Genomic DNA, 20,480 nt, shown 5'->3' on the forward strand with positions numbered 1-20,480 from the left:
GAATTCTTGTACCTTCCTGAAGCTTGGAGGCCTTGAATTTACGAAAAGCCCTGGAGTAACGTATGCCTGCGCTGTTTTATAAACACGTATCACTTATCGTATGTGGACTTTGATGTAACTGAATGCCGATGCGATGTTCCTTGGTCATTTGAGCCCGATTGGTAATTTCTACTAGCAAAACAAAGCAACTCAGATATTTATTGTGCTTGTCACACTAAGCACTTCTACAAATTCTACCACGTTTCCCTCATCCCAAGAACAACGAAAGAGAAAATCGGAAAAAATATCTAGTAGACCGAGCTATGACATGTTTAAAGCTAATTAAAAATAAAGAAACCGGGTTAATATCCCAATCATTCTTCTTAGTGACAATACCAATCACTAGAACGCAAAAATAAATACTGAAACTTATCGTTTTGCTTCCTTGCATTTTAAAAAAATCCAGAAAATAAAACACGTTCCCAGATCAACCTACAACATACCACTATAGAGTATAGCATAATGCAAGAACACCAGTGGCCACCGATACGACCATGACCCCAGGAAAACAATGAAACAACACTTTTGAATCGGGAACTAAAGACACTGCTTCACCACATGGCAGCACGAGCACACAACGGAGGAGCAGCACCTCAAAGAAACAAGCAGCTGCTCTCGGCAGAGACTCAAGAATCCACAGACACACGCAAAAATTGCTAATAAGCGTAAGGTCTAGCACTGATCGACTCAATCAGTGATTCTAGACATCACTGAAGGGTCGTAGTTGATGGAACCTGTCATGCGCAAGACAACCGGACAAAGTCTACGTGGACCATCTTCCCAGATGGGAAACGTCTGGAATACTATTACCAAACATTTCTGCAGTGTATCAGATGATTTACCTTCTTTAGATTTACCCAGTGCCTGATGCCAAGGAGGATTTTCCATTGGGAGGCAAATGATGCGTCATACAGGACACGAGAGGAACTGTTTTTGTACAATTAAGGATGTAGTGGCTGACAGAACGAGCTATGTGACCGCCGAATTACCTCTAGTTGTGTAGCAATTAGGCACCGTAATAATAAGAGGGGAAAAGACCATTTTTTTTATTTGGAAAAGTCATTGGGGTGGAGGAAAGTATTGGGAAATGGAGAGATTACTTTGGACTCATTGACTCGATTCGGCGTCTGTGTTGCTCCAGCCCCACATGCGCTAACACACTCGGCGAAATAGCCTCATTATCGGCGCTCATGAGAGTCACTTTAAAGCACGCACCTCAACTGCCTCGCCCCTGGTTACCGCACTTGTTGGGACGAGGTCGGTGTGCTCGTAGCCGCACACCCCGGAATGGACCTGAACATGAAAGAATACTGTGTCGGAAGCCGCGATTTATCCATAGCTGTCCTGAATTTTATTGGTTGTTTCAGAGGTGTGCTCAATTAACACGTAGTGATAGGCCCTAATGAATGGTAACGTGAACGGATTACTATTTTTCGTTGAAGTAGAGAAAACTTTGGTTTTGCAATATATTCGTCCCTGTGGGCGGTCGTCGGAATGGAATTTTCAAATGTTTTTTCATCAATACCGCACCGGTTGAACCCACCCCAACGAAGGCTTACACTTCGGGCGCACATTCCTGCATGATTGATGTGTCGTGAAAACAGCACCTCAACTCCTGCAATTCATTGCCATTCTTATCGTAGGGAACATATTTTGAAGCTGTGACACAAGTTCCCGGTTTTTATTTTCCCGGTCCTCTAAAGTGGTACTGTTTGCATTTTCGGTTTTTTTAGTACTCTATGCGCTGCCGCTAACACAAATGACTGCAGGAATTACAATTATTTTATCCTGAAAATGTGCACGCCGAAGCGGCCCTTAGCTTTGTGGAGCCATGACTTGCACTGGTTGGCAGAAATATCCAGTCCAGTACCCCTTTGCGCAAGAAAAAATATGGTGTTAGTGCAGCGACATGCATTTGAGGCAAACACAGGAGGCTTACCCATAGGAAAAAATATGATTGTGCCGAGAGGCATGTTTACCGGAGAGATGAAGTATGCAGAAGAGCGTATTCTTTAACAAGAGTGGAAACTTTCCTTATCACATTTCTTTTGTGCATGTGCATCCATGTACCTCTTGTTGTGTTCTTGCATTCCATGAAATGTTGATACTCTGTGCCAGTACTTCTCAGCTACTCACTCTCTGTAGTTGTCAATATTTTGCCGTGTTTACAAGTGTTGTTTCAAGCCACTTTTGCGCTCATTGGTAGACACAGCTAATGCAACCATTCATAGGCAGCATTGTTAAAATAAAACCTTGGCACTAAAAGGATTCTGTGTATATGAAAAGGCAGGATTAGGGCACAGTGAAAGAAAGGGAAGTGTGGTTTCAAATAGAATGTCTTCAAATTTGAAGCTCACGGAAATGAAAAGGGGTCGTGAAGACAAAATCCATTTGTCTTTGCCTAATTTTGCTTCTTCAGTGACTTTTTTAAAACACAAATCCAAAATATTTTCACAATTCATTGCTTCTGAATATTAGGAGACAACTTCTGAATTGTTGTTTTGAGGTGCATCGCAAGCGACCATGCGAGCATCGCATTGCCAGTCGGCAGCGCAACTAGCAGTGACGTCGCAGTCAAAACAGTCAACAGTTAAATGCTCTTTTTATATATTGTTCTGTACAACTGCAAACCCAATATTTTAAAAATAATGCACCCTTTAGTCATTACCAAACCAGTTTTCTGTTTACGCGACCAGTGTCGCGACCGCTTCTGTGGTGTGGAAACCATTGTAACAAAACTCAGACATAGCTTCCTGTAGAGGCTATGACTCAGACGTACGGGCTGTTTGTACGATTTGTAGGCAGTTTCCGTGCTGAAGTTCCCGTTTTGCTGCATTTCCTTTGGAATCATACCTCTTTTGTAAATAAAATGGCAAAACATCGTTCAAGCAAAAAAAAAATGCCCCGTGTGCGATTTGAACTTGAGGCCGCCGGGCCGGGCCAACGTTACGGCTAGCCTGCATTGATGTCAGACATGCTACCCACTACCTTACCTACGCAAGAAGCGTGCGTGACAGTAAACTGCAGCATAAAAGCCGCTTCACATTTGTAACCCTGAACTCAGGTGTGTTTTCATAAATTCTTGTCAACTTAGAGCTTTCACCACCAAATTATGGTTGAGTGTTTCTGCAGTGAGCCAAAGGGGAGCATACCCAATCAAAGAAACAGCCTTTACAGCATTGTTCATTGTAGGACACAACTTAGCAATCGAACTGCGTGATGGTAAGACTCCGCGCTGTGTCCCTGCTTCTCGCTAGTTATTTTTGTGCTTGATGAGTAAATGATGGGTTGGTTTTAAGTTTCCACTTCTCGAAGTTCCTTCGATGAACGTGTTAGGTAGTAAATTCTCATTTTAAGCTTTTGGTCATTTATGTCCTCAGGTCAGAGGTTTCTGATTGTAGGGTTTAACGCGCCGACGCAACGCAGGCGATGAGGCGCGCCGTAGTGGAGGGCTCCGGATTAATTTTGACCACCTGGGGATCTTTATCGTGCGCAGAAATCTCGTACACACGGGCGTTTTTGCTTTTCGCCTCCATCAGAAAAGCGGCCGCCGCGGCCGGGAATCGAACCCGCGACCTCGTGCAGGTCAGAGGTTTCACGTTCGAAAAAACTCGCATTAAAGGCTATGTGAGACAGATGTCAGCAGTTTAGACTCATGCGAAACAGCGTAAACACTTTACAAATACCCAGTTTACATTCACCATGCTTACCTCTGCCTGCGTCACTCGGCCGCATTTTTAACTGAAAGTTCGTCATGTTGATGAGTCGCATCAGGGATGAGACATCTCGCGTTCAGTTGCAAGGTGAATTTCATTATGGTAGAGATTAATCTGACCCTTTGCGAGCTCGCTCTGTGCCGGCATGTGCAGACAAGGGGGAACTGTGATTGGCTTCTTACCAAGACCTCACCTCACGATTTGAGGAGGAAAGCCTCGGTGAAACATTAACTGCATTTTTTTCCTATTTGCCAATGTCGGACCGCAGAACAGTTCTGCATTGTATATTAAGGTTCCACAGTTATAAGTACGCACACAACACAACTTTTTTAGAAAATGTCTTCACGACCCCTTTAATGAGCTTGTGCTGTAAGCACTATGCACATGCTATGCAGTTCTGAACTTGAGACTAAGCTCTGTTGTTGTTGCTTTGTTTGTGTAATTTCGGGACCAGAAAATTTACCACTCCTAAAACACTGCTTGACTAGACAGACTTGGCAGTATAAAATTACAGTTATTAAATTATAGTAATTAAACTACTTTCTGCTACAATTAGTAATTTAATGAATTACTTTTTAGTGTTGGTAATTTAGTAATGTAATAAATTACTCCATGCAAGTAATTTCATGGAAATTACTCATTACTTTTTTTATTACTTCTATTACGATATAGGCTATCTGCTTTTCTTACGGAATAAAAAGTTGACCAAGAAAAGTTTAACAAGTAGAGTTCGAATGCCTAGAAAGTATCTGGGCATTGGAACTCTACGAACGCAAAGGAGACAACGCTTCAATGAGAGCTCCGCCTGCTTTCGCGTGCCTCTTCATTGCCTTCTCATGCGTGTCAAAGTAATTTCTTTACTTTAGAAAAGTAATAGTCATGTCATTACTTTGGGACAGATGTAATTTCTATTTAAATTTATTTACATTTTAAAAAATTCTAGGAAAGTAATGATTAATGTAATTTATTTACTCTTTAGAAGCACTTTTGCCATCTCTGGTACTAGATCGACTAGGCCTGAATAAAAGTGGGGGGACATGCGGGGGAAGCTTCTCCAAGTCATCCCGTTACATCTTGAGCTATTCATGTAGGCGGCCAAAAACTAGGGGTGTGTGAATATTCGAAAATTTGGAATATTACTTGAATATTAAAAATATTATATTTGTATTCCCTACGAGAACTCTGTATTCGAAACATTTCGAATAATCGAAAGGGTTCGAATAATCGGCTGTTATCGAATATTGATGGATTAGTTTTGGAAAAATGACCAAAACTTTTTTTTAAAGCCACATATTCCGTTTTTATGTTTTCTATCGTGTGCGTTTGCAAAGTTTTTCCACCAGAAACCGTCGCAAATTAACATTAAAAATACTTCTGGCAGCCGCGGTGACAAAATATCAGCGCGAAAGAGTGAAAAAACTGCAATTTTCGGAGCACTGTCTCCACGCAACAGTGCCACCGGCCGCAGCCATTTTGGTACCATTGGATCGGCCCAGCGATCCTCTTTCCGCTCCTGGACGTCTCTTTTATCTTTGTTCATTAAAAAACGCACACGGCCGAAAACGAAAGACGCACAAACGAAGCCAGAAATAGATGCTGAAGCGTGGTAAGCATTCTGGTCGGCATGAGTTGAAACGGCCTTCCTGATCGGGCTTCGCTGCGGCAATGCAAGATGGCGGCCGGCTCGTCAGGTCGCTGTTAGATTTAAATCTAATCTCACAGGCGTTATTTCAACTATCGGCGTTCAAGCGTAACCGGTTGGCCATTCAGGCGGTGCTCTGACGCGCAGCATGCAGCTATGCCATGCGCGCGGTAGCTTCTGACGCGTCGGACATTTCCTTCTCAAAGCTAGCGAGCCTACTATCAAACATAGCAATAACTAAGCGTGTAAACATCGCACATTAGACTACAATTTCACTTTGCCAACCTCTATCATGTGCGCACACCGTCTTTCACCCTCCAGGGTAAACTCAAGCTCACCACGAAGCGTTCGACGACCTCCGCCTTTCGAGCCACGCTACTTCCCGTAATCAGGCTCGTGATCTCAGGCATTTACATCCCGATGAACGTCCATGTTGAATACCACAGCATATAAATGACTGAACAGAAACTTGGCTGAGCGTAGAAGGGAAAATGAACTCCGAAACACGCACTGCGAAGTTCAGGTGGCCATCATCTTGCGTTGCCACACCTACACCCAATCAAGAGGGCCTTCTCAGCGTGCGCCTATCGGAGAGCCAGTCGAGCTTCAGTTGCTTTTTCTGGCTTCGTTTGTGCTTCGTCTTTTTTCTCCTGCTCACAGGTGAGTCAATGAACGAAGATAAAAGAGACGGCTTGCACAGGAAAGAGGATCGCTCGGCCGACCTAATGGTACCAAAATGGCCGCGCCCAGTGGCCCCGTTGCGGAGATACAGCGTTCCGAAAAGTGCCGTTTTTTTTCGCTCTTTCGCGCTGATATTTTGTCACCGCGGGTGGGAAAAGCGATTTTTATGCCATTTCGTGACGGTTTTCGGTTGAAAAAGAATGCAAACTCACAGATTAGAAAACATAGAAGCCAAATATGTGGCTCTCAAAAAAAAAAAACGAGATTTTGGTCATGTTTGGAAGCTGAAAGACGCATCCCCTCTTAATTATTCTATATTCGAATCGATATTCCAAGCTGGATATTCGTATTCGAAAAAATTGATATTCGCACACCAAAACGCATGAAGCACATACGGGGTCAGTACAGAATATAAATAATTTAGCCTTGGAGTTTAACTATATTGAGTTAAGCAGGCAGTGTAAATAACTGTACTTCTCAGAAATATTAGAATCATTGCCACTAAAGGAGTGAACTACACGGTATCAGTTCCTTCTCCATCACCTTCAGGTAAAAAAATCAAGGTTAAGTTCAAGTCCTGAAATTGCAGTTGAATATTCCTCCAGCTGCATCACCATAGCAGACTTCCCAGTGGACATTTTGCTTTTGCTGTTTCCTTTGCACTGCCCAGCGGTTAAGCCACTTTTGTTCACAGTTGCCATTTTTTCGCTTTAGTTAGTAATTATCTTCTTTCAAATATCCACCACATCAGATTTTTATATTTTTTGCTGGCCGAAATCTTTGCAAGCTTCTTTTTAGGCACAGTATGAAAATGCAAAAACAGTCAGCTTCTTTGATGGAGTGGTCAGGGAAACAGGAAAGCTTTATTCTTTCTGCAACCAAAATTGGTTTTTTGATTTATAATACACAAAATTAGTAGTGGCTTAACTCTGCTATGCAAGTATATACGTAGCGTGAGCTAAGGTTCAGCAATCGAGTCTAATCCAGTCCACTCCAATTCAGTCCAATCCAGTCCGGTCCTGTCCAGTCACTGTTCCTCGTGCATGATCAGCATGGCTCTTCATGAGCCACGCGAAACGGCTATCAAGCGGCTCCGGCGCAGCATCAGGCTTGGCTACTGCGCAATTGAGGCGCACACCTGGGCACGCGCCGGCGCCAATGCGTCTGCCATGGCTATGACTCAACACAATCCACTTTAATCCAATCCAAGCGAAGCAAATCCGATCCAATTCAATGCCCCTCGCGCTTGTGCAGAACGGCCCTTCCGCCACACGCGAAACTGCTCAACCTCGGCCAGTGTAGCTTACACTACAAAATTCGGTGAGTGCAATTAGAAGTGAAGAAATTTGATGCAGACCAGCATAAGTTTAAGAAAAATTGATTCATCATTTGCATAGGTCCGCCTGACTGATTTTTTCATGTATTCATTTCAGAGACAGATTTGTTGATTTGTAGATGTAATAGTAAAAGGAGAGCAAGATAACGCTGTTGTTGGTGTATAATTGTCCTTACAATTAGGTACTGGGACAGGGAACTAAAATAATTTTGTACAGGAATGGAGACAAGTTGAATCATGGACGGAGATTTTCTGTCTAACGGATGTTTTAGGCAGTTGTTCACATGTATTTAGTTGTGTTAACGGGGCTGTTGGATGGCCTTGTAGTGGAAAAGGTATCTGAATAGCTACTCAGTATCTGCTATATATCACTTAAAAATGCTACCTGCGCTTGGCACCTTTGCAAAGAAATGGAATTTTCAGCAGTTTAGGTTTTAACTCAGGTCCTTTCCTTGCATTAAAACTCCATTTCTTGCTACACTTGTGAAGTTGTGGTTACCATCCCCGTACACAAAAAGTGTTTGGTGAGCTTGTTTTGCTTAGTGTAAATTTTAAACAGCTTGCGCTCTCTGTCCCCGTTCCTGTTCACACCGAATTTAGGGTCAGGACACTGGCACGTTAGCTAATGGGAGCAGGGTGCCTCTGTGGTGAAAAGATTACTTTAACAGCCTTCATTGTATTGTCGCGGAACGAGTTGCCCAGCTCTCTTTATGCCTGCAGCAAGCTTGCATAGATGGAATAGCTTAATAAACTTTTTTTCCCCGAACCAACGTCTACAATTTCACGCTGTGGCACTTCTGCTCAAAAAGAGGTTTCAAGTTTCTTCACAATGAAGTAATGCTGTTTAGATTTAAAATATTGAATTGGAGCTTATGTTGGTTTTTGGAGTTGCAGATGGTTTGTTAACTTACAAATAGGGCACAATCATTGCAAGCGTAAATTAATTTTTAGCAGTGTCTTGCTTGTAGTTTAGGCCAGCAAAAAAGTCATTGTCAGTGAGCTCATGTCAGTGTGGACTATTTGTGTACCGACTGAAACGTTCTGGCAGCAGCCACTGAACTGTGGGAAACAGCCTAGCTGTGCATCATGGGTAATGGTTAGGGATGAAGCATGGTTTATATTTTTACTATATTTTCAATTTAGAAACTCTCAGCTTTGTCTTGACTGAGTTAATCTGGGAAGCCCGGTCTCCTAAAACATTGTAACTATTGTTACTTTGTGTTATTTCCTCTATAATGGTTCAAGTTTTTCAACCAGCACATGTTTGAACCAGTTGTGTATTTGAAAAATGGTTTGGGCCATACATCATTCGAACTTCACCTAAAGGTTGTCCAAATTCTTCGTAACTAGATAATAGGTACTGGTAACTCAAGATTCATGATAAATGTTCTTTCTGGAATTTCTGCCTTCTTAAAGGGAACCTTCAGCACTTACGAGCAACTATTTGGAATGTATTTTGGGTTAAAGCGCTGGTAGGGCATTTTTAAAGCAATTAATGTTTCTTGTCGGGTCGAAAGGGGAGTATTTAGTGGATCACTCAAACTCAGCGCACTCACAACACAAAAGAAACCCCAAAACTGTACACACAGGTTCACGCTTAGAAGAGTTTTGTACACAGTGCTGACGACGGTGGATCGTCACAGGAAATGCGAAAACTAAGCCGCGAAGTTGACCAGCGGCAGCCCGTAGTACAGCCATGGCCACAATGACATAGTTTAGGCCATGCCAGGGGTGCATAATCAGGAAAATTGAAAGCGCAGTTGGTTTTTTCTGCGTCTTTCACACTGATTTGCGCACCCACTGCTTCACAGCTCAAAGAGTGTTGCAGGGTCCCTTTAAAGTAAGATGCACATTGTAGCGTAAACGTAGCGACTGGTCAACGGTAAGGGGTATAGTTTAATAAGAAAAGAGACCAAAAACCCTACAGCAGTGTAATGGCGATTCTGCTTGCTGAGGGAAGCCCGCGCGAGAGCGAAAGTCCTCTTCCTCCTTTAGCCGGGTTGTCTCCGTGCACACCCAATCTCGTGCGAACGAGGGATTGACGGCACTGCCCTGCGCTTCTTGAGTGCCTCAGGGTTGCCTTCCAATGATTTGACTGTGGCATTGCCCCCCTCTTCGGAAGAAGCATCGTCTCGATGCTCGAAGTGCGGGTCCCCAAGAAGCAATAGATGACAGCCCCGGAACGAGATAATGGAGTGCTTCATTGCCGAAGGGTAACCGTCCCAGGAATTCGGCAGGGAAAACGTTCTGTCCATCAGCACTGTAGAAGACATGGCTAGTCTCTGTCGTATTACGGCTTCATTCGGACCACGTGCACAACCTCTGGAGTTAGACTGACGCGTCGGGAGTAGGGTGCCCTTCCATAAGGTGCCACTTCATAGTTGACGTCGCTAAGGCAGCGAATAACTTGATATTGCCCGAAGTACCGACGAAGCAGTTTCTCAGAATGTCCACGCTGTCGAACTAGTGTCCAAACCCAAACCGTGTCCCTTGGTTCGTAGAACACGGCCCGCCCGTGCTCGTTGTAGCGAGCAGCATCGGAACTTTGCTGACGTTGAATTCGCTCCCGTGCAAGCTGGCGTGCTTCCTCGGCTCTTTGCACGAAATAGTCGGCGCTGCCGTCTTCATCCTCTTGGACCGCAAGCATGCAATCAAGAGTCGTAGTTGCAGTGCGACCATATACCAGCTGAAATGGAGTCATTGGTTTGGTCTCCTGAACGGTGGTGTTGTACGCGAAAGTTGCGTATGGCAAGGTCTCAACCCACGTTTTATGCTCGACGTCGACATACATTGAGAGCATGCCGGTGAGGGTCCGGTTAAGTCGCTCAGTCAAGCCATTGGTCTGCGGATGGTAAGCAGTTGTTCGCCTGAGAGATGTGTGGGTTAGTATCATGACGGAGTGCGTGAGGTCAGCTGGGAAAGCAGTGCCCCCATCCCTTATGGCAATCTGGGGAGCTCCATGCCGTAAAACGATGTTGTGGACGAAGAACTGAGCTACCTAAGCCGCAGTTGCCCTTGGGACAGACGCTGTCTCTACGTACCGAGTGAGGTAGTCGGTCGCCAACACGATCCACCTGCTCCCCTTCGTGGAGGTAGGAAATGGGCCCTGGAGATCCATGCCTACTTGCTGGAAAAGGGCCATCAGTGGTTGTATTGGCTAAAGAAGCACTGCTGGTTTCAAAGGCGGAACCTTCCTCTTCTGGCAGTCGCGGCAGCTCTTGACGTAGTGCTGAACTGTTCGCAATAGCTTCGGCCAATAGTATTTCTGGCGTATCCTCGCCAGTGTACGGCTGACGCCCAGGTGCCCCGCCGACGTTTCGTCGTGGCAGGCGTATAAAATTTCCTGGCGCATTGCTGTTGGTACAACGAGTAAAAACGCGTCCTAGCCATTTCTGAAATTCCCCTTGTACAACACTCCGCGCCGGAGACTAAAGGACGAGATGTCGCGGGTAAAGGCGTGCGGAATTTGGACATTGAGACCTTCCAAACACTGGATGGCAAGGAGCAATTCAGGGTCCTCTCGTTGTAGTTGGGCCATTTCAGCAGGAGTAACGACTCCGAGAAAGGGTGAAGTCTTCGTGTGTGTCTGGGCTTGCCGACTCGACAGGTGCCCGTGACAAGTAATCAGCATCACTCTGCTTCCGCCCAGACCTGTAAATGACCATCATGTCGTACTCTTGTAGGCGGAGACTGCATCTGGCGAGGCGTCCAGATTTGTCTTTTAGGCTTGCCAGCCAACACAAGGAATGGTGGTCACTGACAACATTGAACCGCCTGCCATAAAGATACGGCCGGAACTTGTTGATAGCCCAGACGACGGCAAGACACTCTTTTTCAGTGATGGAGTAATTATTCTGTGCCTTTGATAGAGTGCGGCTGGCATAAGCTAGAACTCGCTCTGCTCCGTCCTGCCACTAAACGAGGAGTGCGCAAGACCGACGTTACTGGTATCGGTGTGAATCTCCGTATGTGCGTGTTCGTCAAAATGCGCTAGTACTGGCGCTTTTTGTAGCCGGTCCCGCAGGTGATTCAAGGCCACTTCTTGCTCTTCTTGCCATGCGAAAGGTACGTCTTTTGTCAGTCGCGTCAATAGTTCCGCCAGGTCAGAAAAATTTTATACAAAGCGTCTGTAATATGCGCAGAAGCATAGGAAGCGCCTAACACATTTTTTATCGTCTGGTCAGGGGAAGGCTGCTACGGCTGCCGTCTTTTCAGGGTCTGGTGCGACACCGTCTGAACTGATGACATGTGCAAGGTACCGCAGCTGCTTGTAGCAGAAGTTGCACTTTTCGGGTGTTATAGTCAGACCAGCCGACTTTATAGCGTCAACAACTAGTCGAAGTCGTTGTAGGTGGTCATCAAAACACGACGACATCGTCCAGGTAAACCAGACACGTCTGCCACTTTAAACCGTACAAGAGTGTCCATCTTTCGCTGGAACGTTGCGGGTGCCGAGCAGAGACCAAACGGAAGTACTTTAAACTCATAAAGCCCATCGGGTGTGACAAACCCAGTCTTCTATCGGTCTCGCTCTTCAACCTCAATCTGGCAGTACCCACTTTTGAGATCTGAAGAGGAGAAGTATTTTGCATTACGCAGTCGGTCTAAGGCGTCGTCTATTCATGGAAGAGGGTATACATCTCGTTTTGTTACACGATTTAGCTTCCGGTAATTGACGCAAAATCGTAAGGTTTTGTCTTTCTTTTGGACCAGCTTAACAGGGGATGCCCACGGACTTGTCGACGGTTGGATTACGTCGTCTCGTAACATTTCTGTTACTTGGGTACGGATGGCTTCTCTTTCCTTATAGGACACGCGGTAGGGATGCTGGTAGACTGGCTTTGCATTTCGTCGACGATAATGCGATGTTTGGCCACAGGCGTTTGTCGAACTTTCGATGAAGTAGAGAAACATTCGCGGAAATCGTCGAGGAGGGCTGTCAGCTGCCGTTGCTGCACTGCCGGCATGTACGGGCTGATGTGGATTAACTCGACAACGTCTTTCGGAGCCGATGCTTCATGCCCACGTTCTCCCACAGTGCAAACTTGTGCCGCCTGAACGAATTCGTGCGAGGAGGCGATGGCGGTGCCTTTTGGGACGTGTTGAAGCTCGTTGCCGAAGTTTGTCAGCACCACATCCGCACAGCCGTTATTCAGGCGAATAAGGCTCCTTCCAACACTAATTTTTCGTTCTAAAAGCAAATTCATGTTGCCTTCCACTAGCCGTTCGCAACTTTCAGCTACGTCCCGTTTAACAAGGATCATTACGCTGCTTCGTGGCGGCACCACCACGCTGGCGTCCACTACGCGGAGGGCACAGAATTGCCCTGCTTCTGAATCGTTTCTGGCGATGGCTCGTTCGGTGGAGAATGTAACGGCCGACGTCTGTAGGTCGATGATGGGCCGTTCGTTTGCAGGAAGTTCATACCCAGTATGACGTTCGTCGAGCATTCCGGGAGTACGATCAAATCGCCCACGTAGGTGTACCCCGTATAGTAACCCCAGCTTGCATTGTCCTGTAGGGGTAACCAGGTGACCACCGGCCGTGCGAATGTGAGGCCCAGTCCACTGTGTCAGTACCTTCCTCAGCTCTCTTTCCAGATTGCTACTAATTACTGAGTAATGCGCACCTGTGTCCACCTGCGCAGTCACGCCGTTGTCGTCGATACTAACGGTGAGGTCACATGTGGCTTTTTCCCCAGAACTTTCTAGATGCGTCGGTTCCAATGTACGTCGTCGTAAACACGATGGAGGGGCTTCGCTGATGGTCTTTCCAGCAGCCCCACCTCCAGAGGTCGCTGGTTTCAGTTTTCCGGATTCAGACTGCGCGAACGCCGCCCAGACGAGCAAGACGAGAGACGAGGGCTCGGCGACCTGTAACGACAAAACGATGCTGGCGTGCTTTCCGGGCGAGAGGGAGCGTGTTGCGCGAACAGATGTTGAATTTCGGCAGGTCTTTCGCCGTCCCGAGGGCAGGGCGCGTTTGGAGGGAAACCTCGAAGGCCAGCACGACGGTAGGGGCACAACCTGTACATATGACCAGCCTCCCCGCAGTGAAAACACAGTGGTAGCCCAACCGGCGCACGCCGCACGTCCGTCTTGTGTACGGCGCTCCATCGAGCAGGAGGGGCTCGGCAGTTTCCAGGGTGGTGACGAATAAAGACACCAGTAGACGACTGGGCGTACGCGTCGGTAGTAGCAGCGGCGACTTTCGAAGCAGCGTACGTAAGGGCTTCTTGCAGAACTGTGGCGAATGTCATCACGCTCTCCGAGATGCGTGAGGGCGGCTTCATGTCGAGGTTCACCGGTGGTTGAACCGCTTGCTTAACCTCCTCTTTCACGAGTTGGGTCAGAGAAGCGTACGTTGGTGAGGCCTAAGGCAGTTGTAGGAGGTGAAGCTCATCCCTAATGACTGAGCGGATGTGCTCCCGCAACGTGTCACGACTGGTCCCCCAGGCCGCAGTAAACACGTCCACCGACGCGCAAGCAGGGTGGTGGTCGTATTGTCTGGCACGCTGTTCTAGCGTCCTTTCCATCGTCGTCGCTTCCGTAATAAACTCAGTCACGGTACGTGGGGGATTGCGCACAAGCACAGCGAAAAGCTCCTGTTTCACACCTCGCATAAGGTGACGAAGCTTTTTATCCTCAGCCATGCTCGGTTCTGCACGTCGTAAAAGACCGGACATCTCGTAGTACATCGAAACTCTTTCGTTGGGGCCCTGGTTTCTGGAGCGCAAAGCGGCTTCAGCCTTTTCTTTGCCGTCACCCCGGGCAAAGGTCTTCAGAAATCTGAGCCGGAATTCATCCCAGTTTGTGAAATCTGCTTCGTGGTTTTCGCACCACGTCCTCGCGCCGTCTTCCAAGGTGAAGTGCACGTCAAGCAGCGTCCGCGCTTGATCCCATCCATTAAATCTCGGGACCCACTCCTACAGCTCAAGCCAATCCACCGCGTCTTCAAAGGCGTCTCCATGAAAACTTGGAGACTTTCGCGGCTGTTGGAACACGCACTGACATGGCGTAAGGTTGTCGCTTGCCATTGTTGGGCCCGTAGGGTGTGCCGCTGCTGCCCTGGATGTCGCGGGAAGAGGTCCGTACTCAGGCGATGCACCTCGAAGCCGACGACTGGTGCGTTGATGAACGGGCGTCAGCTCTGTTTCATGCGCCCGGTCTTCGGAGGCGGTGTCCTCGCTGTGCATGCGAGATTAGCGGCTGGTACCCGGCACCGCCACCAAAAGGTAGTGTAAACGTAGCGACTCGTCAACTGTAAGGGGTGTAGTTTAATAAAAAAAGAGACCAAAACCCTGTAGCATTCTATTGCGACTCTGCTTGCTGAGGCAAACCCGCGCGAGAGCGAAAGTCCTCTTCCTCCTTTAGCCGGGGTGTTTCCGTGCACACCCAATCTTGCGCGAACGGGGGATTGACGGCACCGCCCGGCGCTTCTTGAGTGCCTCAGGGTTCCCTTCCAATGACTTGACTGTGGCAATATCACATCTGCAGTTTAAATAACTGTAGGCGCCTCGATCTGCCTTGCTGATTTTGGTGACTGTGGGCTGTGCAGTGTTGTAACTCGTCCTTTTTTTCTATTTTTTTCCTTCTACAGGCACTCCAGAGCATGGCAGCTGTGGTTTCCATTGGAGCAAAGCAGCTGTACTCTGTCAATGACAACCATAGCGGTCACATGAAATGGAAGCAGCATCACTGTATTGGCAGCAATTCAGGGAATAAATCTGCCCCAAATTTCTTAATAAACACAGTCTTTCTCAGTTGCTGAATTTAATTTTTTTCCTTAAAAACACGAATGATTGCTGTTACAAGGTTATAAATTCTGCACTTCGCTGTAGAAACAGCTTTCCTATACTTATTCTAGGGCTGGATGAGAGCTGCAACACCACAATTAAAATCCCTGCTGCAGTGGAAAGGTCGGACGAGGAAGTTGCATGGATAAAGTTCAACCATTGCTGAGCGGCCATGGTTTGACAGCTGCCCCCCTGGCTAGGATAAATAGCCGTCGTCTGTGAAAGTTGAACGGCCGTGATTTGGTAAAGGTTGAACTGCCGTCGGCCTACAAAGGAACGGCACGACGGGGGCGACGTCTGGTGTCTGAAGGGGGGTTGTAGGCCCCTTGGCGATGCAGTGGTCAAAGGTGAGCAGCTGGTCAGGTTCCGCCAGGCAACTTTCAGCACATGGCCAAGGCCCACTTTTGAGTATGGGCTTTACACTTTGATGAGGGAATGGCCGTGCACAAATTACCAGGCCAGAGATGGACAGCTCATGCTTAGCCATACATGCTTGTGCTGCTTGGGTAAAAGTGGATCGAGTAGAAAACTTTTTGCAAGAAAAAGTAGCAAAAACTGAACATGCTTTTCTTGTGAAGAGAATTATATTGAATGCTCCTGAGTGTTTTTGGAGTACCAAACGTAAAGGCATTCGCGCGGGTTTTACATACAACAAAAATGGTCAAGCAACTGCTTTAAAAATGGTAAATTTAGTCACAGCATGAAAGCGTTCAGGAAGATTGTCATACAAAAAATTGGTTGAAAGCGGGACTCTCACCTTTGTAAAATTCAAACCATTAAAGTATGTGCATTCGCCCCCCCCCCTCCCCCCCTCCTCCATTGATTACAGGTAAGCCGCCGAAGAGAAGATATCAGGACCTGGACAATATATATATTCCAGCTCCGCAAAGAACTGAATATTTTCTGTATGCTATATTAAAAGAGGCACATCAATTAAAGAAACAACAATTTGTGAGCGCTGTTTAATAAATTTTGGAATTTTGAAAATAAATGAATTCGCTGTCAACTAACGCTGATAACTAAGCGAGGCTGCAATGAAGGCTGGACGGCTGTAGGTGGTGCATGGGCTCAATTTGGTCTCCGTGCAATCGACCCAAAATGGTGGGGTTGTGCTGCTGCCAAGCGCGACGGAGTCATCGGCATGCGCTGCATGCAGTGGTCGTCCACCGGCCTCAGTACAATTAACTTATTGTGGCTGAACTCGAATGCCCGTAGCATGGCCGACCTTCCGGCTCCTTTACTCTGGCTGGAGTCCGACGACCGCATCTCGGCTGTCCTCAGGTTGCCGTACTTCGGGCGCTCACGGATGGCTTTGAAATGGCCGGTGCACTACGGCTGGAATCTGACGGTATCAACGTGAGCCGGTCGACTGGCCGATGGACTCTGGCCGTTAGACAGTCTTGCGAGTACTGCCGTATACGAACAAAAGGCCCACATTTGCACACGGGCCGAATACGACTGCTGGAAAAAGGCCGTACAGAAAATCACCGGCCAAAGTATACCAGGTGGAGTTAGGCCGAACACTCCTGTGCTGCCTGGGTGGGTCCCAGCCGAAACCTTACGCCGCTCCGGCCGCTGGCGCGCTGCGTCGGCGTACCTCCCCATGGGGAAAGAGGCAAACCTCTTTCGCGCCTCTGGGAAGGTGATGTTCCCTTTTGCTTTCAATGCAATAATCTGTTTTTTAATTTTGAACTTCTCACAACTCCTAGAATAGGCAGCGTGCGGTCCCTGGCAGTTCACACAGGTGAAGCTCTCGCATGCACAATTGTCGGTTATGTGGTCATGTGCTGCACATTTTGTACACGTCAGTTTACCACCGCAAGAGGTTGTGCCATGCCGAAACCGCTGACACTTCAAGCAGCGGCGTGGGTTCGACACGCAAGGTCGGATTGGACATCTTAAGAAACATGCGTTGACCAACTCCGGGACTGTTGAGGGGTCAAACGCCATGATTATGTGCTGGGTAGGAATTATTGATCAAATCGGCGTATGATGATTCGCCTCACTGCTGTGAAGCCCTGATCTCGAAAGCACTCGAGCAGATCTGCCTCAGTGTCGTTCATAAGATCCCGTTTAGAGATGACGCGCTGGCAGCTTTCGAGGCTGTGATGGGGCGTGAACTTGATGTCTACATCCACTATGCGCGTTTGCTTGAGGAGGCTACGCGATCGTTGTTTGTTTCCAACTTCAATTAGAACTTCTCCCGTTGTAACCTTCTTAGCTTGTACGATTTGCCTAAGAGCCTTTTAAAAAACTTTGAAATGACAAATACAGTCTGGAAAGTGATGGGCTTGGTCTTACCAAGGGATTCCATTATCAAAAAGCGCGAGACGTTATCGGGCTTTGCATGGGAGACTGACTGCAAAGAAGGAAAGGATACTTCGGTGCGGCCCTTTTAAGGGACCGATCACGTTTGGGGGGATAGAAAATGCAAAAGATATAGAAAAAAGCAGGGAATGGGGCTACTTTCTCTGTCAGCCTTACCCTGATAGCTGAAGAGGTCCCAGAGCTCGCTGCTTGGTAAACAGAAAAGGAGCCCATGCGCCGGAGCCTGACCTGGGCTCCGACGGCCACCGTTTGTGGTTTCTACCACTCACCATACAATACATCACCACGGTTGGATTCAGCCTATGTTTGGGGGCTCGGGCCGCGGTGTCGCCAACAGCGTCCCCAATATAACTCAAGGTGCCCCGCGCGGGGTCAAATTTCCGCTGCGATTGGCAAACGAATGTAACATAAGTGAAGCTAGATACGATCATAGCTATGTACCGGATTTTGTTGGATTTATATAAAACCGTGACACGTTGGCTACACAGGCCGATTATTTTCGGCCAAAAAACAATCAAGCAAATCATACGTCCCACCCATCGCCCCCCCCCCCCCCCAAAAAAAGGTGTTGCACAAATGTTTCTACAGTTTTAGAAGATTTTGAACGGTTATTTCTTTGTAATATTTAAAAAAAAGTATGTCTGGTTTCCAAAGACGTCTCTGCGGAACAACAAGGGTAAATACATCGATAATATAAGGTACACCACTTGAACGTACAATGGAGGCTACAGTAAATTTTTCAAAGCGGATGTTGTTACGTTGAAATGTTAAAATGAATACGGGACATAAACTTCGGCAAATTCAACGGGAGAGGGAGGGAAATAAATACGCTGGAGACAACTTGTAAAGGCACAACATGCCTTCGACATATGAGCAGTATGTTCATGAGCAACGTACGTTGGACATACGGGCTTGACACACGAGCAGTATAGTTTCTAGAACAAGACGGCTAATGAAAGTATTTTTGCACATCATCCGTGGCCTACCACAATGCGTCTTCCTTGCGAAGCCGTCTATGATATTTTGCTGGAATTCTTCGTTTGATGTCTTTATGCAGCTTTTTGATCATAATTATGCATTCAACAGCTGGACTATAAGCACGAAATACAGCCGGAACGACAAATTCATCAAAAAGGGTTAGTGCATGTAAACGATCTCCGCACATAGCCGTTCCTAAATGCATTTTCAACACTCTACTTAGGGGGTGGTTTCAGAGGTATACGCGAGGGAGCTTGCATCTTCATAGCCCATATATTTCTTCTTCCATTAATTTGGGTCATCGCTTATTGCAAGCGTTTCTGCAGAGCGTGCACGTGTCGGTTGGCCCAAGTAGGCTGAATACCACGGCCCTATTCTTGGCCAGTTGGCACATCTGGAATTGTAGCACGATTTTTACGTTCGGGACGATAAATGTAAAACGTTCTTGCCTTCGCGAACTGGTACAGCTTGCAGATGGCGCGTCTTTGAGATATTTTGCAAAGGGTGAAGGAAGGGGTAATTTCTGTTTTCTTAAATGCGCCTTTGTTACTAGCGCTACTAGGAAGAACGCTGGATTGTAACAATTGCCGAGTTATAAATAAGCTTCGCGTTTTTATCTCCACTCTGTTTTGGAGTGTATGTTTTTAAGTAAAGAGTGGTGCAAACTTACCTTAGTCTAGTTAGATGTCCGTTGTAATTAAACGGCACCCATGCAAGTAGCCATCCGAAAAATGGTTGCTAGATACTAACACGTGTGTTACAATGGCAGCTCTCCTAACACGGACATCCTGGAGATTTGGTGAGGAAGGAAGTGTACGGCGGCTATAAACGGGACCAATGCCCACTTTTCTGGCATAATCTAATTCCTAATCTCCTGCAATTACTTCATTTACACTTACTTTTCAAACGAGGCCAGGGGTCACCGGTAGCGCCTTGACTCTTGTGTCCCTTTTCAATTTTTTTTGTTGTCCAAAAAAGACCGCAATGAAATCTATTTGCAAAAGAAAACTCAGAGCTCTGCCCCCTAAAAACCACAGGTATCAAGAAAATCAAGGCACGAACATTTAAGAAGGGAAATTGTCCCGGAAGACATAATGAATAGTCCTCACAAAATCCAGTATGCGGAGATCCCTTAGCTAAGTGACATTGACGAAGAAGTGGAGACTGCCCCCTTCAAAGCGTGTTGCACTTTTGGGAACAAGTGGTAATGGGAATGCGTCTACTTGTAAAAAGTAAACCAAGGAAAAAACAAGATTGGCAAAAATAGCGGTTGCAGGTACTGCTTAAAGCGACACTGGCGGAGAATATTTTGCTTTTTGTCGATGTTTCACAATGACAACACTGCCTAATTCAATTGGAGACCTCTATTCTTTTCGTATAAGCAAGTTCAAGTCTAAAGAGGACGGCGTTGCCTTTAAATGTGTCTGCCAATTTTGAGTCACTTCCTTTGTATGGGAGACTTTCACGACCAAAAAGACACTGTATAAAATAAGCGGCAAACGTAGAGTGCTAGCAGCAGCATCTCGAACCGCAGACAGGCTCTGGGACGATCTAAGAGCGCAGGGAAAAGTGCACGACAACCTTATTCATGGGCTGCTTCTTCGGCACCATGGTTCCTCTTCTGTTTTAGTGAGGACTATCGCGAGATTTTTTGTCTTTCTGTCGACTTCCTGCACATGCCTGCAGCATGAATTCGAATTCACGAGAAGCCGTGTATAAAGTTATGCCTGTGGTGTTTTATAAACAAGTATGACTTAACGCCTGCCGACTTAGATTCAAGAAATATGAGATGCGATGTTCCTTGCTGATTTGTGACCCATTTGTCATTTGTACTCCAGAAAGAGATTAAATAAGAAATTTATTGTGCGTAAAAACAGTTTTACAAATTCTCCCGTTTTCCACCTTCTAAGAATAAAAAAAAACTTGGGCGCAATACCCAGTCGAGAGAGCTATGACATGTCTAAA

The sequence above is a fragment of the Haemaphysalis longicornis genome, unplaced genomic scaffold (genome assembly GCF_048455015.1).
Source record: "Haemaphysalis longicornis isolate Haplotype H1 unplaced genomic scaffold, Haemaphysalis longicornis Haplotype H1 scaffold_8, whole genome shotgun sequence".
NCBI classification, from domain to species: Eukaryota; Metazoa; Arthropoda; class Arachnida; order Ixodida; family Ixodidae; genus Haemaphysalis; species Haemaphysalis longicornis.